The following is a 21,211-nucleotide window of genomic DNA, read 5'->3' as shown; positions in this document are numbered from 1 at the left end:
TACTTTTTTTGTATGATTATCTTAAAATGAACAGTGATATACCATAATTTTTACAATAATAGTTGTCGTAAAATCGTTAAACACTCTAAATTAAATAAATATCACTGTATAAATTACGGAGGGATATTTTAAGGTAAAAATGGATTTTACAGTAAAATTGATTTTAAGAAAGATGCACTCGAAGTTTTGGTACTTTATACCGTAATTTAAGTAGGAATTTTCTGGCACTGTTTAATTTAAAATCATTTCATATAATTAAATTATTATTATCGACAAATTTTCTTAATAAAATAATCTTACAATGTTTAATAAAAAGACAAATTTAAATTAATTCATTAATACAGTGCATGTATTATGAAAAATACATAATGCATATTGTTTATACGTTAAACTGCGATTTTACTACTAAAAAAAAGTGGTTAATTAATGTCCAAATGATATAAGAGCTAAAATATTATATCTAGTGGATATTAATCAGCAACGAAAAAATTATTAAAATTAAAAACACTATTTATCACTATTTATTTATTTTGAACGTTACTAATAAGTTTTTAGCTATCTCTTTAAATATTTTTTCAGAACTATATTTTACACGTTAAATGTACTAAATAATCTGTACAAGGTAGCTGAAAACACATATGGGACAGCGAGATTTCGATTCAAAGATTTAGCCTGAAATTTTAAAAAATTCAATAAAAGATTTGTTATGTAACAATATTTTGCTAATAAAACGTATAATAATTATTTAAAGCTTATAAAGGGATTAAGCATTGTTTAACTTATATCTGTGTAGAGTTTTTCTTTAAACTTTAATTGTTTAAATTCTAAATTTGTTTTGATAAATTTTAATTCATTTTGTTAGTATTATAGAGTGAGTTTTTCTTTTATAAAAAATATAAACTAATTAATGCAGTTATTTCATAATTAAAATATAATGATTAAAATGTGATGAAAGTTAAAAAAAATTATGAATCATAAATTACATAATGTACAGTATTTTACAATTGCTATATAAATGGCTTTAACAAAGGTTACAATAAAAATATTATCAAACAGACTTCAAAATTTCAATTCAAAATCTATTTACACTTTAAAAAAATACGATATTTACGCAATTTATTTGCAGATTACTTTCCTGAATATTTTTTTTTAAATATAATCAAGCAAAAAGCATTTTAAACACATAATGACTCTTTTTTTTGCAAGACTGATGTTTGATTATCGGTACTTACTTAATAATCTCATTTTTTATTGTTTTTTTCTACTTTTACGCATAATAAGTTAAGGAAATAATTTTCACAACTTAAATTAAGAATAAAGAAAAAACATCACTAAATATCATATGGCTTCAAAAAATTAACAACCCACAGAGATACCATAAAAGCATTATCACTAAAAAAAATTCAGCACAAATTTATTTTTTAAAAATGTATCTATGCTTAGGAAGAAATAATGAATTCTGATTGCATTTTGTAATTTAAATTCTTTTCAATGACTTCAATATTTGGAATGATTTTTCTTTCCTGTTTAAAAAAAATGTCCATCTTTGAAGAAAAAATTAATAGCCGAAATGAGTTTTAATGTACCTTTAATGAGATCCTAATTAATGAGAAAGAAAATAAAGAAAAAAATTAAGTTCTATTTTTGCTTCTTTTTTTTTTTTTTGCACGTGCTACCGTGCACAGCTACCGTGTCTGTTCTTCTGTTGGAGTGCTGTCATTTTTGATGGGATTGGACTACAACAGAAAAGAATCAAATTGTCTTCAATGAGGAATCTAGATGTTATTTGGGCAATGATGGAAGTCGTTAACGAGTGTGGTGGCCCCGTGGTGGACGCCTCAAACCTGCCTACGTTGTACCATTTCTATAGCTGGTAGAGCCTCTACAGCTGGTATGATGACATGAGGTGCCAACACATACGAAACAAAACTAAACGAAACTAAAACATTTCTATTTCACTTTGAGTGTTTTAACCCTTATTTTTTTGAATAAATTGTAATGAGACAACTAAAATTCTTTCTTAGAAATTATTAATTTCCTGTTTACAGTATTTTCTTGCATTTCAGGAGTTTCCTGCATTTTAAATGCATTTTCCGAAAGTTGGTTTCGAGAAAATTTTTTCATTACAAAAAACATGCATGCATTACAAAAAACATACATTGCAAACGCTAACTTACATTTTAAAAAAACTAATTTTGAAATTCTGCCAAATTTTGCGTGTAAATTTTGTTTATTGAACGGAAACCTAAGGTCGAAGTGTGAATTTGTTGTTTTTATAGAACTCTAATTAAGAATATTAAGAAGTTTTCTTTAAAATTCAATTTTGAACAATGTATATTTAGTTCTATTTCATTGCTTTTTTTAAAAAATGATTTTAAAATTTAGTTTTAAATGCAAGTAATCAAATTATTGGTCAAGATAAGGGAAGCATTATTTTTCAATTTAGGCATTACAATTTGTTGTGGAGCTGTAAGCATGGCATGAAAAATCTGTAGTTTTTAAGCTAAAGTTCGCCCATAATTTGGAAAAAAATTATAAATTTTAAAACATAACCTGAAATTTTTAATTTTGAAACCTCTGCTTACCAAACATAATATTATGATATTTGTTTGGTAAAGTAAGATGTATTTTTTGGGAGTCTGAAGATTTTCTTTTAAAAAAAAATATGCCAATAAAAAAAAATATGCCATATATGTTACCTTAAAACAAAATATTTTCCTTTAACCATTTTCTTTTTCTTCCCCGAAAAAGACACATTAAACAAAAATGTCATTACGATCTTTGTTAAGAAGATTGAAAGCCGTGAGTTTTACATGTAGACTTATCACACCATTTAACACGCAATGCTGTTGACAGAAATACCTATATATTCTTTCAAAAGCTTTTTTTTAAATATCTAACTCAATTAGACTATGCCTTTTTCCTTTCAGTAACCATGGAAATATGCACAACTCGTCATGGTTTCATTTGAGAAACATTATGATATTCTTAAGGGGAAAAAAAATCTATTAATTTATAGGCATCAAGGTCAAATTTCTTTGAAAAATGTCATTCACCTAGAAATAGATCGATTATAAGGATTCATTATTCAGAGTGGACTTTAAATTGAGATGCATTCCTTATTCATAACTTCTTACTTTTTATTTACTTATATTATTTATTGAAAATGTCAGGTTTCAGAATAATTATCAAGGAATTAAAATTATTATTTTTAAAAAAATTACTACACATCAAAGTTTGAGATTGTACATGTTCATTTTAGTAATACAGAACAGTGTCTTGATATTAAATACAATATTTATTAAACTCGTAGGCGGAAAACTTATGAACGTCAACTGCAGTATCCCGGAAATATCATAACCATGGTTTTTAAATATATTTGAGAGAATTTCAGATATTTATCTATTTCTGCATCAAAATACATTTGATGAATGCAAAGCACGCTATATTATTTTTCTTCAAAAAAAAAAATAATAATAATAATAAATAAGAAAAATTCAAAAGATTTAAATTTATTTCTTCATGAAAAGAGTCCAAATTATGTCCTTTAAACACGCATACTATAGTTTCGGTTCTATAATGAGGAATTTTCTTCATTGTTCATATACAGAAAAAAATACAGAACATAAAAATTTAAACATTCAAGATCAAGAATTAAAACAGTCTGTTGTCGCCTGAAGTCGCTGGATTTCTAAACGCAGTTTTGAGTTTTCTTCTGCTTAAGTCATTTATCTCGGCTTCACAGCGATTGATCTAGATTTCTGGTAATCTTTTTATATTTTGAAAAATTTTAATAATTTAGCTTCCTCATTCTTATTTCCCTTGTTTCGAGATTCCCTTGTTTCGATTCCCTTGTTTCCCTGTTTTCTTTCGATTTTGACAACATCCAATATCTCGATCTCCCCCTTCCCTTGCAACACCTATTCTACCTCGCAATATCTACTTTTTTTGTATGATTATCTTAATCAAGCTCGTTTCTTTCTTTCGGAAAGCCTTTCATCTCGCAGTAACTTGTTCGTAATATTACTCTCCGTCACTGCGCTTCTCTTTTTTTCTACTTCACTGTGAAAAAGGGTTTCTCAAATATTGTGAAAAAATGTATAGCACAGTAACAAATATATTCGAATTTGAAAAAAAGTCATGTTTTCAAAATTTAAGCAGCGCACATACTCGTTTTTTTAACAAAATGCATAGTTTCAAATGTGATAAAGAGAGAAAAATGTGGAAAAGAAATGTATGTTTGTTTGATGTTGGAAGGTTTCGAACCGAGGTCCTCTGGGTTCTTAATAGGATGCTCTAACCACCATGGCTGCACATGCAAGTGCCAAGAAAGTAACGAAACTTTAAATAGTAGCCACCGTTTCCTACATTCTCTTCGCTTGAAAGCTTAAGATATAGCGACTAAGAATATGAACCTCTTATTAGGTCCATATTTTCCAACGTGTGACCCTTTGCACCTTTGATATCGGAAATTAGTATATGTATTTATTTTCGTGTACTTCTGAACAGGTCATAATAGAGGAAGCGTCCCTAGCTGCCCACAACGACATTTCCAAACATGAAATTTGCGCAATTTTATATTCTACCCTTACTCCTATGTTTGTTCACAACATTTTACTACTATATATATATATATATATATATATATATATATTATATATAACGTTTTTATACTTGTGCAACTCGATAAGAAAAACAGAATAAAAATGTCATTTGAAAAAATTTATAGTTATAACGAAATATATAGTTAAATATAGTTATAGAGGCAAAACTAATTTTAATTTTAAAATCCCCACATCCGACTAGCGCAAGATCAAGTACTTATTTTAAATACACCAAAAAATGTATTCGACTAGTTTGATTCAAATCATAAACACTAGTTAAATATTAAACATTGTTTATTCTTTGATTAAAATTTTATCTTTGAATGATTTACGATGACGCAAAAGAATCTTCCTCAAAAGAAAGAAAGTTACAAGCAGCATTGTTATTCATTTTGTAGATGAGCAAATAAAGGATAAGATCTGATCTTTATTTTATCTTGATCATAACTGCTCTTGCTGCGTGCATAATAGATGGAGTAAATAATGATTGCTCTGTATTGCTTCATCTCATTTATTTCATGCCAAAAATGATATTTTGCTAAGAAATGTAGTAGAATTGCAGATCACGATTCAAGGGTGTAGTACTGCTTTATTTAGTTAAAGAAACATATGGTGTAAAACTTATTTGTTCCCACCAGCTACTGGATAACTTTTTGTGTGTGTGAATACGTATTAATTTTTAAAAAATGAAAGTTGTAGCTTTGTTATTTGCATCAAAAATATTATTTTTTTTCCTCGTGAAACCAAATTTGCAAGGATAAATGATATTTCTCGAAATCAATAAATTATATTTCAAAATTAATTCAATAATTAACACTTGTTAATCCAAAATTAAGGAGTTTATGGAATATTTAAGTCTTGTACATGGAAATAAACCTTTTAAATCTAAATGAATATTAAAAATCCAATATATAAAGTAAACTATGCAAAAATAATTTTTGTTTACTTTTTAATGTGTTTATTTTTCTATCTGTTTAATTTTCTATGCAATTTATACATAATCTTTAAAAAGATGGAGTTTAAATTTTTTTCGAAGAAGAAGGATCGATATATTTTTTAACGTATGAACTTTTGTGAGCATGGTCGGCCAGGGGGCTAATTGGTTAGCGTACCTGAGTGTGAAGCCAATGGTTGCGAGTTCGAATCCCGCTCAGGGCATGGATGTTTCTCTTTGTCCTCTGTTATGTGTAAATGCGGCCCACTCTATGAACGGGTTTCTGTGATAGCTGGATTGGTCACAAGGTGCTCATCAGGTAACTCAAAATGAGCAACATCCCCATTATCTTCCAAGGCGAAGAACGATAAATTCAGTACCTGCCGTTTAAAAAAAAAACTTTCGTGCGTATGTATGAATTGTATGAATGATTTTCAAGTGCTGTATAAAAAAGTGTATGGCATTATTGCTACCCAAAACAAGTTGAATAAAAATTTTGTTTTTTCCAACTGTAATTTCAACAAATAAATGTTTTGTAACTTAAGTAACTATTTATAAGTAGTATGAGAAATTTGCCCTTGTGGTGGACTTTATGATTGAACTAATCCTCATTTGCGTTACCTGAAAAGGAAAACCACGAAATACGCAAGTGGACTCTGACCCACGATCTCTCTACAATTGAGGATATTTTAAGTCAGTACTGTGGTCGATGCGATCCAGGTGCGAAATTCATATCGACCAGCCATCACTCGGATTTGAACCCGGTTCAACTGACTTAGAACTTTTTAAAAATGTTACCATCCTCTCTGAATCTAAAGCGGCTTTTCAATCAATTTATTCTTTTAAATTATTAATTGAGTTGATATTTTATCATATCGCCAGTTACTAAACTGGAGTTAGTTAGAATTTTGTGCAATTCAGATGGATTGTATAATGTCACACATTTAATTGTATGCAAGACAACCAAAAATGTGTTATTTTGTGAAATTATGGCCAGAAACAAAGTAGGAATCCATTCCCAAAATAACCTTAACTATAAGTGGTAACAAACAAATATCATTTACATTGCATCAGACGCAATGTCTAGCGAGGCTATCGTTTGCGATGGAAATTAATAAAGCTTAGGGTTAGAATGTTGAAGAAGTTGGAGTTTCTCGTCTATCTTTGGGATAGGCAGCTGTGTGTTGCTTTACCAGAATGTCACAGCCATATCTGGCATGAAAATAATAATCAAAGATGAGATTGAAAGTTCGAACATTGCTTAGAAGGAAATTATTGCTTACAAGCATTTATTTATTCCTTAAATTGTATAAAGTACTAAATGTATCTTTTAATCATTGCTCAGATACTCTCTACGAATATATGACCAAAATGTAACATTCAATTAATAATTAGATACTACTTTCAAAGAATATGTGCCTTCATATATCATTCAGATTTTAATTCGAAGCTTTTTAAAGAACTAGAAGGATCAATAAAAAATATAATTCTGCTACCAATAAAGTTCACTTAAACAATTTATGCGGCACAACAAGCTTCAACTTTGACATAAAACAATTAAAAAACTAATGTTCTCTTGTTTAAATTATGTAAAAGAATACACCTACAGCTCGCTACCGTTCGTCAATATCGGAAACTCTGAAAAAAAAATCAATTTTCACAATGACTATTTTCACGTTAATCCTTCTAATAATTTTGAGTCTCAGTCGTAAAAAAGCTTTTTATGAAATTAGAAATATTAAAAGAAGGAGGTCAGCAATTTGAAGTGAGTGATATAATAGGAACCTTCGGTCATAAAAGTCTTCTTCTAAGATGTAAAACAGAATACCGTTTATTATGTGGAGAGAAAGTCAAATCTATTTACAGCAGAGCTTCCGACCTTTCAACACTTGAACTTCCTAATTTCCTTCTTCAAGTCTGTGTAGTGTTGTGAAGAATATCATAAATCTCCACTGTTGGTTGGTGAAGTAGAGAATGCTTCAAAACCTTTTATTTTTCACGTCGGCGTTGAGTTGAACGTTAGAGTTTGTGTTGAAAATGACACTTGGAAAAAAATTCTTTGTTTGTGATGTTATTAATTATGTCTCGTGTTTAAAATCAGGCTTTTTTAATATTCCACAAAATAAAAAAATTAGTTATTTCAAAAGTGTTGTTGTTACTGAAAACTGCTGTCTGTTTCAAAAATTACTATAACCTGTAATCCGCCGTTAGTTTTCAAGTGTAACCGTGTTGTATACGCAAAAATTTGATGATCGATGAATTATTTGGCAAATTTCGCTTAAATTTTGTATTTTGCTATGAAAAATTGCATTCTTAAAAATTACCTAAAATATTGCATACATTACAATTCGAAATCTTTTCGAGTATTATTAAATAAAATAATTAAAAAAATAGGTGCTTACAAAAAGTTATTTCTTTATGGAATTATTGTTTAATAAATAAATTTCAAAACTGTGTGAAAAAGTTTTCAATTCGTTTTAAAAATTTTACGCAAGTAGTAAAATTAACATTAGGGGTCGTAACGGGTTTTAAAACGTGAAGATCTAATTGCTAGATCAAAAGTTATTCAGTGTGGTACATTTTGTGAACTTTGTAAAATGAAATATTTGTAATATAATTGCCTTTTTTTGGATACAGAATTCTGCGACTGTGGTTTTGTACATCAAATTAAAGTGGCAGCTAATATGAAAAATTATGCAGTTTGTTTAAATGCTCTTTGGTTATAGTATTACTTATGATAACTCAGAGTTAGATTAATAGTAATAATAGCTAACCATTAAGATGAGTCTCAAAACGTGAGTATCCAGTGATTAGATCAAAAGTTATTCAGGATGGTTATTTGTTCATGTACCATTTTTTTTGTACTTTCCTTACGTTGTTTATTTTTGTTTCATGAACTGGGTGCATAGCAATAATCTCCTTTATTATCGATTTTTATTGACTTTAAAATGGGATATGTAAAAAAAATTTTAATTTCGGATATCAAAATTTATTTAAATAAACAAACAAAACAAAGATGCTAATGAAATCTAACAAATTATAACTGAAGAAGACTATTAGCAACAGTTTAGAATGCTGAATTAAACAGAGAAGAAAAGAAAAACGATTTCTAGAAATATTTCCAAATTTCATAACGCAATCAAACTGGCTTGAATGATTTTTACCCTGTTCCTTAAAACTGATACGGCAGTTTCCTTCATACAGAAATAATATTTGGCGGCATTTTATGAGCATACTACATTGACTTTATTTTTGAAAGACATTTTTAAAGTCTATATTAAAAGCAGTGGTTACGGAACTATCAAATAATTTATATTTATGTATTCTGTTGATAGTTACGTATTTGATAATTATAAAAAAACTTATGTGTATTACATTTTAATAATCCATTATTTTAATACAAGAAGTATTTATGATATTAAATTTTCTTTTTAATTCTAAAGCATAAATGCGTACATGCTAAGTTATGTAATTAATTATTTAAAGAAAATGAGAAAAAAAACCACAAATGCCTTCCGTCTCAACTCTCACTTCTGGTTATAAGTACGAAACTGAGAAAATTGAATGTACGATTTCATGAGTGATAAAAAAGTTAATGGTTATTTTTCTTCCTCTCCAAATTGAAAAAAACAACTGTAAATGATACTTAATGAGGTAAAAATTTGTATCTGCCTTGTGTATAACTGCTTGTTACGAATAAATAAATAATCTCAAGAAACTGAAGTGGAAAGATATATTTGATTCAAAAACTCCATTGGCATCAAAACATATAAATATACAAAAAAGTAAACATGTTTCAAACGTTCAAAAATATGCCCTCAGGACTTTCCAGACGGGAATGAGAAGAAACAAAGGTGATTTGAAATGTGAAACTGAAAGTTGCCAATGAAAAATGGAAAATAAAGGTGAAAAGTAAAAAGTTATATCCTGCTGTGGTAGATAATGGCAAACTAGTGTCAAATTCATTTTCCCTCGTTATAAAGAAGTGGTGAGGAACTCATGTCGTTAGCAAAGAAATCAGAGTATATATGGATGGAACAAGATTCCAGGACACCAAGACGAGCTGATGGCATATATATATATATATANATGGACAATGCTCTAGCGGTTTTTATAAATATTGATAATATATTTCAATGACTTCAATTTAATTTTGTTAACGGGCCTGAAAGTGATTTTAAAAACAAAATTGGATGGGATATTAGCAATTTTGTAGCAATTGGAACAAAAAGTCTACATTAAGGATCACTAAGAACCTATAGTGTATAAAGTATGAAACCTATATCCAAGTCCTACAAACTTTACTTCCTATTTATACTTGGCCTGACATCGCGCACGTAACGTCACAAGAGGTGCAGAAGCCTGAATTTTCACTTCCGATTCTATTAAACTGTAATTGGGCAAATATTGTCAAGTGAAGACAGCTCTAAGTCAGGCTGGAATTCAGGCGATTGATGATGTAAAGTAGTAATTCAGTATTATTATAACATTTGCAATTCAATATTATTAAAATGTATAATTACAGTTAAAACATAATGTACATAAGAATCAATAAAGTTAGTTTTACGATACAATATAGAGTAAGAATCGTTAATTCAGAATGTGTGTATCCAAGCAATTTTTCTTACAATAAAATTAGCTTGTTAATCAAACATAAACACATCAAATAGAGAGAGTTAATATGAATTCGAACTAGTCTTATCAAACCCAAAATGGATAGAAATTAAATGCTATACAAATATTAATTATAATTAATAGATGTAAATCTTCATATGAGATCATAATTATCTTCACATTGCACAACTAAAAACATACATGAATTTTGAAAACTGAAAACTGAACTATGAAATGTTCAGCATCGTGCAAGGCGAAATCAAACCTTCAACTTCCCTGCTCGATTGTAAACAGGAAATATCTATCACCTGACAGATTTCAAACGTCATTAAAACTAACGAAAAAAATTCATTAAGGGTATGGTGAAAATACACCTTGTATTTGTTTAAACACCCTCCTTTATTGGAGTTTAGATTTAACTTCATCTTTTAAATTGTGTATGAACTATTCGGTGTTAACTTGAAAAACACATAATTGTTAGAGTTTTTTAACACCCAATTCCGATATGTATTACTCCAGAGTTCTTACAGCTTTTAACTTCATGATTGGTATATATTCGACAAACTTCTTTCCAGACCTCTGACGTCAGAAGACTATTTTCAAACGCCTGTTTTCAGTCCTCGTGTAAATGAGGTGCAAGGGAACATGGAAGCCAATCATTTGAGTCACTGTTCAACACTAGACTCTGCGTGTAAGATAATGAAGGCTCAGGTGCAGTGTTAACGACTTATAGATTTTAGTGAAGTCTTAGGCTGATTTCGCTCTTATTGTTGATTGTATTTGCCTAGCTTTATTTTCCTTGTATTTTTTTACAGTTGCATTGAAATCTGTCAATAAGGAAAAACCGATTTTAACAGTTTTGATTTCTTTTCTTTTTTTCTTCTGTGTTTACCTAGTTTGACCTAAAAAAAAAGAAAAGTTCCCATCCTTGACGAATTTTTTTATCTACTACTTTCTAACACACGTATTTGTACCCTGTAAAAATTTTTGAATCATATTAGGGCATGAAGTTCAGGCAATTTGGGTACATCATCTGTAAAATCCGTTCTTACTTTAAAATATTATACCGTAATTTCCACAGTTATATTTAATTAATTAGACTCAATCATGGCAATTATTACTGTTAAAATTACTGTATATCAGAATTTATGTTTCGCAACATGTTCTTGTAAAATGGATTTTACGGCAAAATGCACCGATACCCTGTTGGTACATGTTGGTACATATTTTACCGGAATCTCAGACTTTCAATAGGAGACAAATATTAATGATCATAATTCATGAAAATAAAAAAAATAGAAAATAATAAAATTTTGTACGTATTAATACGAAAAAAAAAATTTTACGTATTAATTTTACGCACTAAGCTAAATTAACTATAATATCTGATGCATTTTAAAATATTTTATTGCGATAAAACTGCATTAATCTTACAAGTGCTCGTGTAAAAGGAAACTTTAAGAGCTAATTCTGAAGAAACTGAAATGAAAAGGGTAAATATGAACTTAAGTACCAAAACACCATTCACATAGTTTTATTTTGAATTGAATAAATAATAAAATTAATGAAATTTGAATGAGAAAAATATTTTTTTAAAAACCAATACCAGCTTTAATTATATCAAATTACATTTAAAAATATTTAATATTACTTAATATGTGTTTTAATATGATTTATATTTTTTAATTATGATATAAAATCCCTTTATAGTTATTTATATTATTATCGTATAATTTTATACACTATTTGAAAATATATAAGTAAATTAAAATGCTATTTTTCTAAAACATATAAAATGTGATATATCTTTTTGAAAATAAACATTGAATAAATAATCATTATTGATAAACAAGAGTTGTAATGTAAAACTATATTCAAATACAATGATTTTTATAATACACTAAACTCACATTACCGCTATTGAAAATATTAAAGAATTAAAAACATATTAAAGTTAGTAAATAGTTACTAACTTATATTCTTGTTTTAAATTTATGACTATTAACTTCCAGAAAATGTTAAACTAAGTGAAATACAGTCTCTGACCAAATTACTAATTAAACGCACTATAAGATTCCAGGTATAATCTTAATTATTAGGGAATAATACACAGATTTATTATTTTTCGAGGTATGTATTTATTAAAAAACTACAGTGAGTCAAATAATTTGATCTAATAATTACAATATAATAATAAAATATTTGAGGTAACAATGTTCGGTATTTATATAATATATTGTCTAATTTATCGAATTGACGAATTTATATTATATATCGCATAACTTAAGCAATTGTTACACGAATGTAAATAAGTGCAAACCGGTTTCTGTCCCGTAAAAACAATAAAGCTTATAGTGTGTCCAATAATTTGGTCAGGGACTTTAAGGCACTTTTGAGAGGGGCACTTTGGAAATTTGTTATGCAATTTTTGCTGAAAATATTAAGAAATATTATACCAACAATTAAGAAAGTATTAGCGAAAGCAAATATTTTCAGATGGCTTTGCTAGCATACTTGACATTGTCTGATTTTTGATATTAACATCGAATTTTCAATATATTCGCGTCTTTTCGTCGGAGAATATAATAAAGTAGGGCAAATGTTAAACTAAAATTAATTCTTGTTTATTAACAAAGTGCACTTCTATGATTTAAAAACTGATTTCATGGGCTATTAAGAAACCTTTACTATTTTAATAATCAACAAATGTTGTGTCATTCCTATGAGTAATTGATATTTTAGTCTATTTCTTTTACATGTTATTAATGAAAGACAGCAAATATTTCTTTAAAAGAAAAAATGGCCTTTTTGCATTATTCGTCAGGCAACAGATTAAAGCAGAATAATTCTTAGGAAAGTTTTTATTTAAAGAAAATATTTTGAAGCCATTTTTTATCGTCTTTTTGTGCAATAATTCATTTCTTTTAGTCAAATCAGTTTTTTTGCATTTTCCCTCAAAGAGAAGGTGAAATCGTAATGAAAATATTGCCGCAGAGTTTATTTATCACTTTAAAAATAATAAATTTAATAATTAATAATTAAATTCGAGATATTAAAATTAGAGATGTATCTCTAATAAGAAATAAGAAATATTACTAAAATTTTTTCTCCAGGAAATAATCATATAAAATCAAATAAGATGAAAAATTTTCCTTAGAATGAATGATTAAATATGTGAATATTACACGGTTTCAAAGTATCAGTTAAATAACTTTAAGTTTTGTGCGTAAAATAACAGAAAACTACAATCTGCTCTCATCTTTTTTTTCAAAGGTTCTAATTCATTTAGTCCAATATTTTAGCAAAGTTCAGATGCGCGCTGACAAAAATAATTTCTCTCTGAACCTCTTAAGCTAATAAATGTAATTGCAAGAATTATACAGGTTTAAAGAACACTTTTTAAACAAGGGCATTAAAAGTGCATTTAGTTTTTTGTGTTTGCTGAAAATAAAATATGTCTTTAATTTATGTATTCCGAAAAATGAGTTTAGTAAAATTTTAAAAGTAAGCGCTTGTTTATTGTTCAATATTTTGCCCTCAAAACTTAATTACTGCTAAAAGGTTTTAATTCTGCTAAGAAAATTTATCAAAAGAAAATTTAATGGCTCAAATACTTTTGAAGCATGAACATTTACGCAGCTATTAAATAAAAAAGCTATTAAGATATATCATTTTAATACAAGTTTCAAAAACTACTTTAAAAGTTTATGAAAACAAATATAGGAAAGAATAATATTTTTGTTTTATGATAGAATTTATGACATTATTGCATATAGTTAAAAGAACCGCAAAAGTCCATAGTAAACCAAATTCAGGATCATATTTTTTTACTCTATCTTGCAGTTTTGCCTTTATATAAAAAAAATCAACAACATATTCAATTAATATTTATCTAAAAGGATTCGCGAAAATTAAATTTTTAAGAATATATTTGTTATTATGAGATAAATGACATCTAGGTAAAATACGTTACTTTGCGTTTAATTTATTGGTTGTTATATACAAATTTTATTTAACATATTTCTTTCTACAGTATCAAATTGCATCTGACATAATTTTTTTTTTCTGAAAGGAATATTTTCTGGTGTAAATCCGGGTACAATTTCTATATGGTAATCACATTTCTGGTAAGCAAAAAACAGCTTTCTGGTAATAAAAGCCAAAATATATGGTACATAAACTATTCATTTGGTAATTTTTCCTTTCATTGATAATGGTTTACCGGAAATTCTGGTTTTCAAAATTACAGTTCTTATTACAAAACTGTTAGTAAAGAATTCAAATTGAAAGTAAATTTAACCAAATAAATAGTTTTTATGCCATGATTTCAGGTATCATGATGAGATTACCGAAGATAAAATCCTTTTCATGAACAATATATTCTCCTATTATTAAAAAAAAAATTAATGATGAAATCTGTAATCTTTCATACACCAATATACAAATACTATTACAGACATATTGCTGTTTATAACTAATGTTAAATTATTCAAAAATACTCTAGACATAAAAATTTAGTTAATATTGGATTATCAGGTTTCGCATAACTTAGAAATTTTTTCGCTGAAGAAATTTTTGTTGCATAAAGATTTACTGAAGACTACTCTCAAGTCTGTATTATTTTTTTCAAAATTTGAGTGCTGATTTCAACATTCACTGATAAAAACTCTGGATCAAAGTGCGGAAAAAAGTACCGGCACTCAAAGTACTGGCGCTTTTTTTCAGAAATATCCGTTTTTACCGAAACATATAACGAAACAAAAAATCTGATATACCGTATTTTTTCAGTAATAATTATTGTAAAATAAATAAATAACTCTAATTAAATAAATATAAATGTAAAAATTACTATATAATATCTTTTATTTATCAAATAGAGTTTACGGTAAAATGTATTTTACAGATGATGAGACCAAAGTGCCGATATTTTACAGCGTAATTTGATTCAGGGATGTTTACAGTATACTTGATAGAAAATATCACCGCATAGAATGTAAATTGTTAAACGATTTCATTTGCCATTGAAAGGAAGAAATATCTTAAAAATAAAACCAAAAACCATTACTAAAATTGAAATAGTTCATTAAATATCGACCATAAAGGTAACTGTAATAAACTAATAAAATGTTTTATGCTTAACGAAACAGTTCTTGTTTATTGAGTTCATTTCATTTTCTAAAAACATCTAAAATCTCTAGAGAATAAAGGTTGACTTATCTCGTTTGGAAACAAAATAAATCAGTTAAGACAAATTAAATTTTTTCGAAAGAGGGTTCCCATAGGGCCTTATTCTTCACGGAAATAAGTACATCAAGGGGGAAATGCCCTCAAATGAAAGTTTAGCACGAGGGACTCTGAAGAAACAAGGACCACGCCTTCGTAATTAGGATATATTTTTATTTCTGTTTTTAGTATTTAACTCTAATGCTGGCTTAAATGAACTAAATGTTCCGGAATGAAATTAATTTACGAACGTTTAGCAGAAAAAAACTGTATTTGAATCCGAATAACCTGATTATCCATTCTTAGATACGTATTGCTATGAATAAAAATAAATGGGCATGCATCGAATAACTGATAAAATAAAACATTATTAACTATGCCAAACATCGTGATTTAATTTATGATTGATTGATTAAGTTTAATTTTAGATATACGTTTAGTAATACAATTAAAAAAATAGTTTATATTTTTAACTAATTTTTATAATATTAATTAAAGCTGAATTATTTAACTGCTATTTCAAAAGATATGTACTTATAAAGCAAATACTTATATAAGTTAGCTGCATAACTTCAACTTACCGTGCAAGGAAATATCCATAAAATATGGCCAATGAAATAGTTTGATATTTCTACCAAATATATATTTATGATTAATATCCATGACAACTTTTTAGAAAACACAAGAATTCAAATTTTCATACCTAAAATGAGAAAAAATAATATTGTTAAAACATCTTAAAATTATCATTTTAAAATGTAATCACTTCGCAATATAATAATGGTAACACTACAAATAACAAGAACATTAACTTACAACGAAAAATGTTTGGTATTCAAAAAGTAAGTTAAGTTTTTCTCACTGTGAACCATAAGTAATTTTATTCGTTTGTTTTTCTTTCAAAATAAATAAATAAAATATGACATTTTACATAACTTTTGGAGTGAAATCTTACTTAAATATTATGTTTTGAGTTATGAAAAATGATTAATCCAATTTTAAATTATCTTTCACCGACACTGCTAAAAATAATGTTTATCTACAGCCAATCTGCATAACTTGACCGACATAATTTGAGGGATTCTATAAATTCACTACAGTATTTTGAGCGAGACAAAAAAAAATCCCAAGTTTCCTTGAAAACTGCTTGCGCATACAAAGTAATGAGAGGCACTTTGCACGCATTTAAAACTAAATATTTTTATTTGCACACCAGTTAATTTATTATTTTATGTTAAGCATTGTGCTAAAAAGGGAATTAAATGGTATGTATGAAAATTAACTTCTCTAACTAAGAGCTAAAGGAACTCACACTTTCCTTGCTCTTTTAAAGCGCAGGAAGACCACCTTACTCCCCAAATCTGAGTTCAATAGATTTTAGCTCATGTTTATTATGTTGTGTATTATTTTTCTAATTTTTTTGTGTTTTATTACAATAGTTTTATTCCTGTCCGTTAAATTTAGGCATATAAATTGTTTTTCTATTTATATATTGTATCTATGTCTTCGATATTATGCACTTCGTTTTCAAAATGTATATTTACGACACGAATAAAACTTTTTGCTCTTTTAAATAGTTAATGACACAAAAGATCCAACATGAATGCATACAGGGCGTCACCTAAGGAAGTTCCACATTGTCTCTTTTGTTGTAATTTAATTTACTTCCCTATTTCAATTTAAATCTATTTTTTAAATTTTTTATAAATATATGTGAATAGGTAAGTTATCACTCATTTCAGAAACTCTTTCGTCACTTTTACTGTTTTCCATTAATGCTAAAAGTGATAACTCCGGGCCATTTTGTAAATATGCTAACCCTTTGCTTACGGCTGGTACAACTGATGGTTCTATCATACGTATCATGCACGTACTATCTTACTCCGTTGGGAAAAGGTAAATATACCGATAACAATGCTTTGATTATAATTTAAAATTCCAGTGACAATAAGCGTTTAAACGACAATGCATCTAAGTCGAGTTATTTCTTGTAACTCTGTAAAATTTCAACTAGATTAGCGAATGACTCCAGTACTTTCTTTGTCAGTTTTACCCGTTACAGCATAAAAATATCGAAAAAGTTTGCAATATTTTATATAAATGTATTTCTTAATTTTTCATATTTTTTAGAAATTTTTTAGTATCCTTTATTCTATTTTTAATCAAGGTTCTCCAACTTTTGTAATGAGAGAAATTACATTAACTACAATGCTAAAATGTATTATATTTCATACAGGTCCAGTAATTCCTTGTAACCCTTTAAAATTTCAACGCCATTTTCTAAAGACTCGAGTACTTTTCTTGCGTCTTATAATGTTATAATGTTCTTATAAATACGAGTGTCTTATATTGTTAAGTGTAACCCCATGAAAAGGCGAAATTGTTTTTTCTAATGACCTTTGGACAAACGAAGCTAGCCAGCTATTGTCCTTTCGTGAATTAAGGCAGGAAGGTGCGCCTTTTGTTTGATAAGAGAGAACCGTAAGGGTGAAACTACTCCCTAGCTCAGACAACTCAGGTGTAAATGGCTGCAACACTCATTCATGAGGCCATTTCCTCAATATAGACGTAGAAGTGAAGAAGAAGGAAACATTCTTCAAACCACTGAATACATGACACTGGTCAGCAACCGACCACAAGACTTTCGATTCCATAGACTTTGTGAGCACGTATTTATTTCATTTACTCGGTGGGTCATAACAGAGACGAGAATCATGCCACTCTGGATCGGAGTCTAATTCTCTAACCATAGAGATACCACTGACTGGTAAGTTGGCCAACTTTTTAAATGCACATAGTTCTTCACTTGTTCATATTTCTTAAATATTTTTATAATCTTTATTCCAGGTGCTCCAACTTATATAGTGTGATTAGTTTCCTAAACTTCAATGTTAAAATAGATTATAGTTAATTATTTTTTGAACTTCATATAAATTTAACTATTTCTAGTAACGTAGTAAAATTTCATCTCGATTATCATATGACTCGAGTATTTTTCTTGTCAGCTGAGTCTTATGCAATCTAAAAATGATGTAAAAGTTTTCAACTGTTTTAAATGTATTTATTTCCCAATCGTCTTTTTTCAAGTCTCTTAACATCAAATATTCATGGTGCACCAACTAATGTAATTTGACTAATTTGATTAACTGCAGTGCTAAGCTAATATATTTCAAAGATATAGTTTTGTTTGTACCAAAACATTTCGTAATATATCACATTTTGTTTTAAAAACTTGGAAGAAATTTGCAGCAGAAGCAAAATTTTCTTGTAACAGAATTAAAACTTTTATTCTTTAATAATTTCTTACTCTGTTTTTCAGTTTTGATTCTTTCTCAATTGCTGTAATTCTTTGTTTACTTTCTTTCCAAATTGTTTCAAGGCATTTTTAATCTTTTATCAGCTTCAGCTGTTGTTTTTGACATTTACTGTTTAATGTGTTTCATATATTTCTTATCATAAATTCATTTCGTACAGTGGGTTGAACTATATGCGCTTTAAAAGAAATGAATATTTAAGCTATACAAAATATTTGTAACATCCTGAAATCTTAATTTTATTTTAGGCAGATGCTCTTATTTTAAACTATTTTAAACACGAATATTATTTTTTGATGGAGTTACGCGAGGAAAAAAAGAATTTATTTACTTGGTATCAAGGGAGCAAAACTTAATCTCCTATTAGTAATATGCAAATGTAATTAAATATTTGGAGCAGGTGCTGCACTGTTAATAAGGGTAGAAACTTCGTAGTAAATATTAAAATTTTCAGGTAAAGAACCTGAAGTTCTGTAAAACTTCGTTAAAGGAAACTACCATATTTCATAAATAACTCCAGCACACTCTTTGAAATTTCTCAGAAAAAAATAGTTAAATAGCAATTTATTTCAATGTTATTTCACCATATTCAAATTAAACATCAAAATAACCATGAATAAGATGGTATTCAAATTGTTAACTGTACAAAAACAGCTTATGAACAGCTTTCTCCCAATACGGTTAAACAACTAGATTTTTATCGCTACAACTAGGCCCACCAAATAAAGCCACTAAGTTCTCTGCAGTTGGATACATATTATAGCCGAGAGGGCTAATCTGCTAATCTCATGACAGACAGAACGGGGGTTCGAGTCACAGCGTTAACGCCACAATATTTCATTAATTCCCTTTTCCCACTCAACACATGAAGAATATCTAGTGTCCTGCACTCCCTAATTTGTATATCTGGTTATTAGAATACGGTTGTCTCATCCACGCATAGATGTCAGCATCACAAATCTGCTTAACATAAATAAGTCCAGTATTTCTGATTGCTCACGATAGATGGCACCACCAGGTAAATTTCATTTTTACGGTTTTGAAACCATTCAAGCTGTAAATGGTTAATAAACCGTATAGTTTTGTTAATTACCGTTTTCTAACCATATTAGCTGTAACAGTTTAGCTGTAACGGTCACTAACCATATTAGCTGTAACGGGTAGACTGCTGCCGGTTATTTCACCGAAATTTTAGAATGAAAATTCTAACTGTGCATGCTTGCATTCCTTTCTTAATCTTTTTCCTACGAAATTATAATTGTATTATCAAGCGCTGACTTGCGTTTTAAAAGTGCTAAAATTCTTTTATTCAAATACATAATCGGGTAGCATTTTATAACGGTTTTTACTGCTGACTGAATTTAATGAATATTTTTTTACATAAATTTAAAAATCAATATGACATACTTAATTTATACAGAAATCACAGTTCAATACAAACAAATAAAATACTATAGAAATCAGACAGTCGCTACTGAAATAAGCAATTTTAAAAACATCAACACCTATTTGATTGCAGGAGAAGACAGAGAGGAATTTAAAACATAATTGTTATAATCACTTCCAAGAATTATTTTGAAATCAAGCAGATTTAAATATTTTCAAACCCACCATATCTCCTACTGATTCATCATATTTTGATATCTTCCTTTTTTCTTATCTCGTTTATATTAATGCATATTTTCTTCTCATCACTTTCCTATTCTTAATCTACATATATTAAAGAAATTCATTACAGAATATCATGTTTTTAAATTTAGAAAGTTTTTATATTTATTAATTACACTGAGGAACGCTTTTTTTTATTTTCTGCTGCATGAGGTTTTAGCAGATATGATATACTTTCGTATTGTTGATTTAAATCTGTAATCGGTTTTTACACCAATCTTCAGTTTTCTTTTCTTCAACTAACATTTTTAGGCTATTTTTATTTTTTTTAAATGAAAATGAACAAGTTTAGAAACGTTATACATAATAGAGGGGTCGAATAAATATTTCGATAAACTTCGGGGGATACGCGGGGATGTCATAATACGCCGCTAGGGTCCTTTCCCATTATTAACTGTACCGGATATGATTTTCAATACAATTTTAATCCTGATGATATGCCTATCCTATAGTCCCTATAATTTTGTCGGAACATATATGCCACTCCCTATAATATTTAAATTTTTCATGTTGTACATTTCGACAAAAAGCAGACTAAAAATGTCATTTAAAAGAAATCGTCAACCTTAGTAGCAAGTCTAATTTCAGATTCAAAATCCCACACCCGAAATAGGCAAAATCAAGTATTTATATAAATACAACAAAAATCAAATCACGTATATTAAGCTCCAATCCCGTATATTTTAAATAAATTTAATTACATTTCATGAACCAGAAATATGTTAGGTTACCCTTATTAATCTAAAATTGCAAATATTTTTAAGTTACGCCCTTTTCTCTCAAAACCAAAATTAATAAACTGAGTTAGTTACGATATTATTCCAAGCGTTTTAATTGAAGAAAACAAAGTTGTA

The 21,211-nt window shown here is 28.2% G+C and overlaps 1 protein-coding gene across 4 annotated transcripts in view; it reads right to left on the bottom strand.

Annotated features, from left to right (window-relative positions):
• Positions 1-21,211, bottom strand: part of LOC107436947 (potassium voltage-gated channel protein Shaw) — a 279,381-nt gene that overhangs the window by 185,190 nt on the left and 72,980 nt on the right. For 2 of the 4 annotated variants that reach the window (XR_011636124.1, XM_071177434.1), the window contains exon 2: positions 15,957-16,078. The exons of the other annotated variants lie outside the window; for them this stretch is intronic. The gene's annotated coding sequence lies outside the window, so the exon portion shown is untranslated. The remainder of the gene's footprint in view (positions 1-15,956; positions 16,079-21,211) is intronic. 4 annotated transcript variants of the gene reach the window in all.

This window comes from Parasteatoda tepidariorum, chromosome 2 (genome assembly GCF_043381705.1).
Source record: "Parasteatoda tepidariorum isolate YZ-2023 chromosome 2, CAS_Ptep_4.0, whole genome shotgun sequence".
Classification (NCBI taxonomy): Eukaryota; Metazoa; Arthropoda; class Arachnida; order Araneae; family Theridiidae; genus Parasteatoda; species Parasteatoda tepidariorum.
This window is presented reverse-complemented; position numbering and strand designations above follow the sequence as displayed.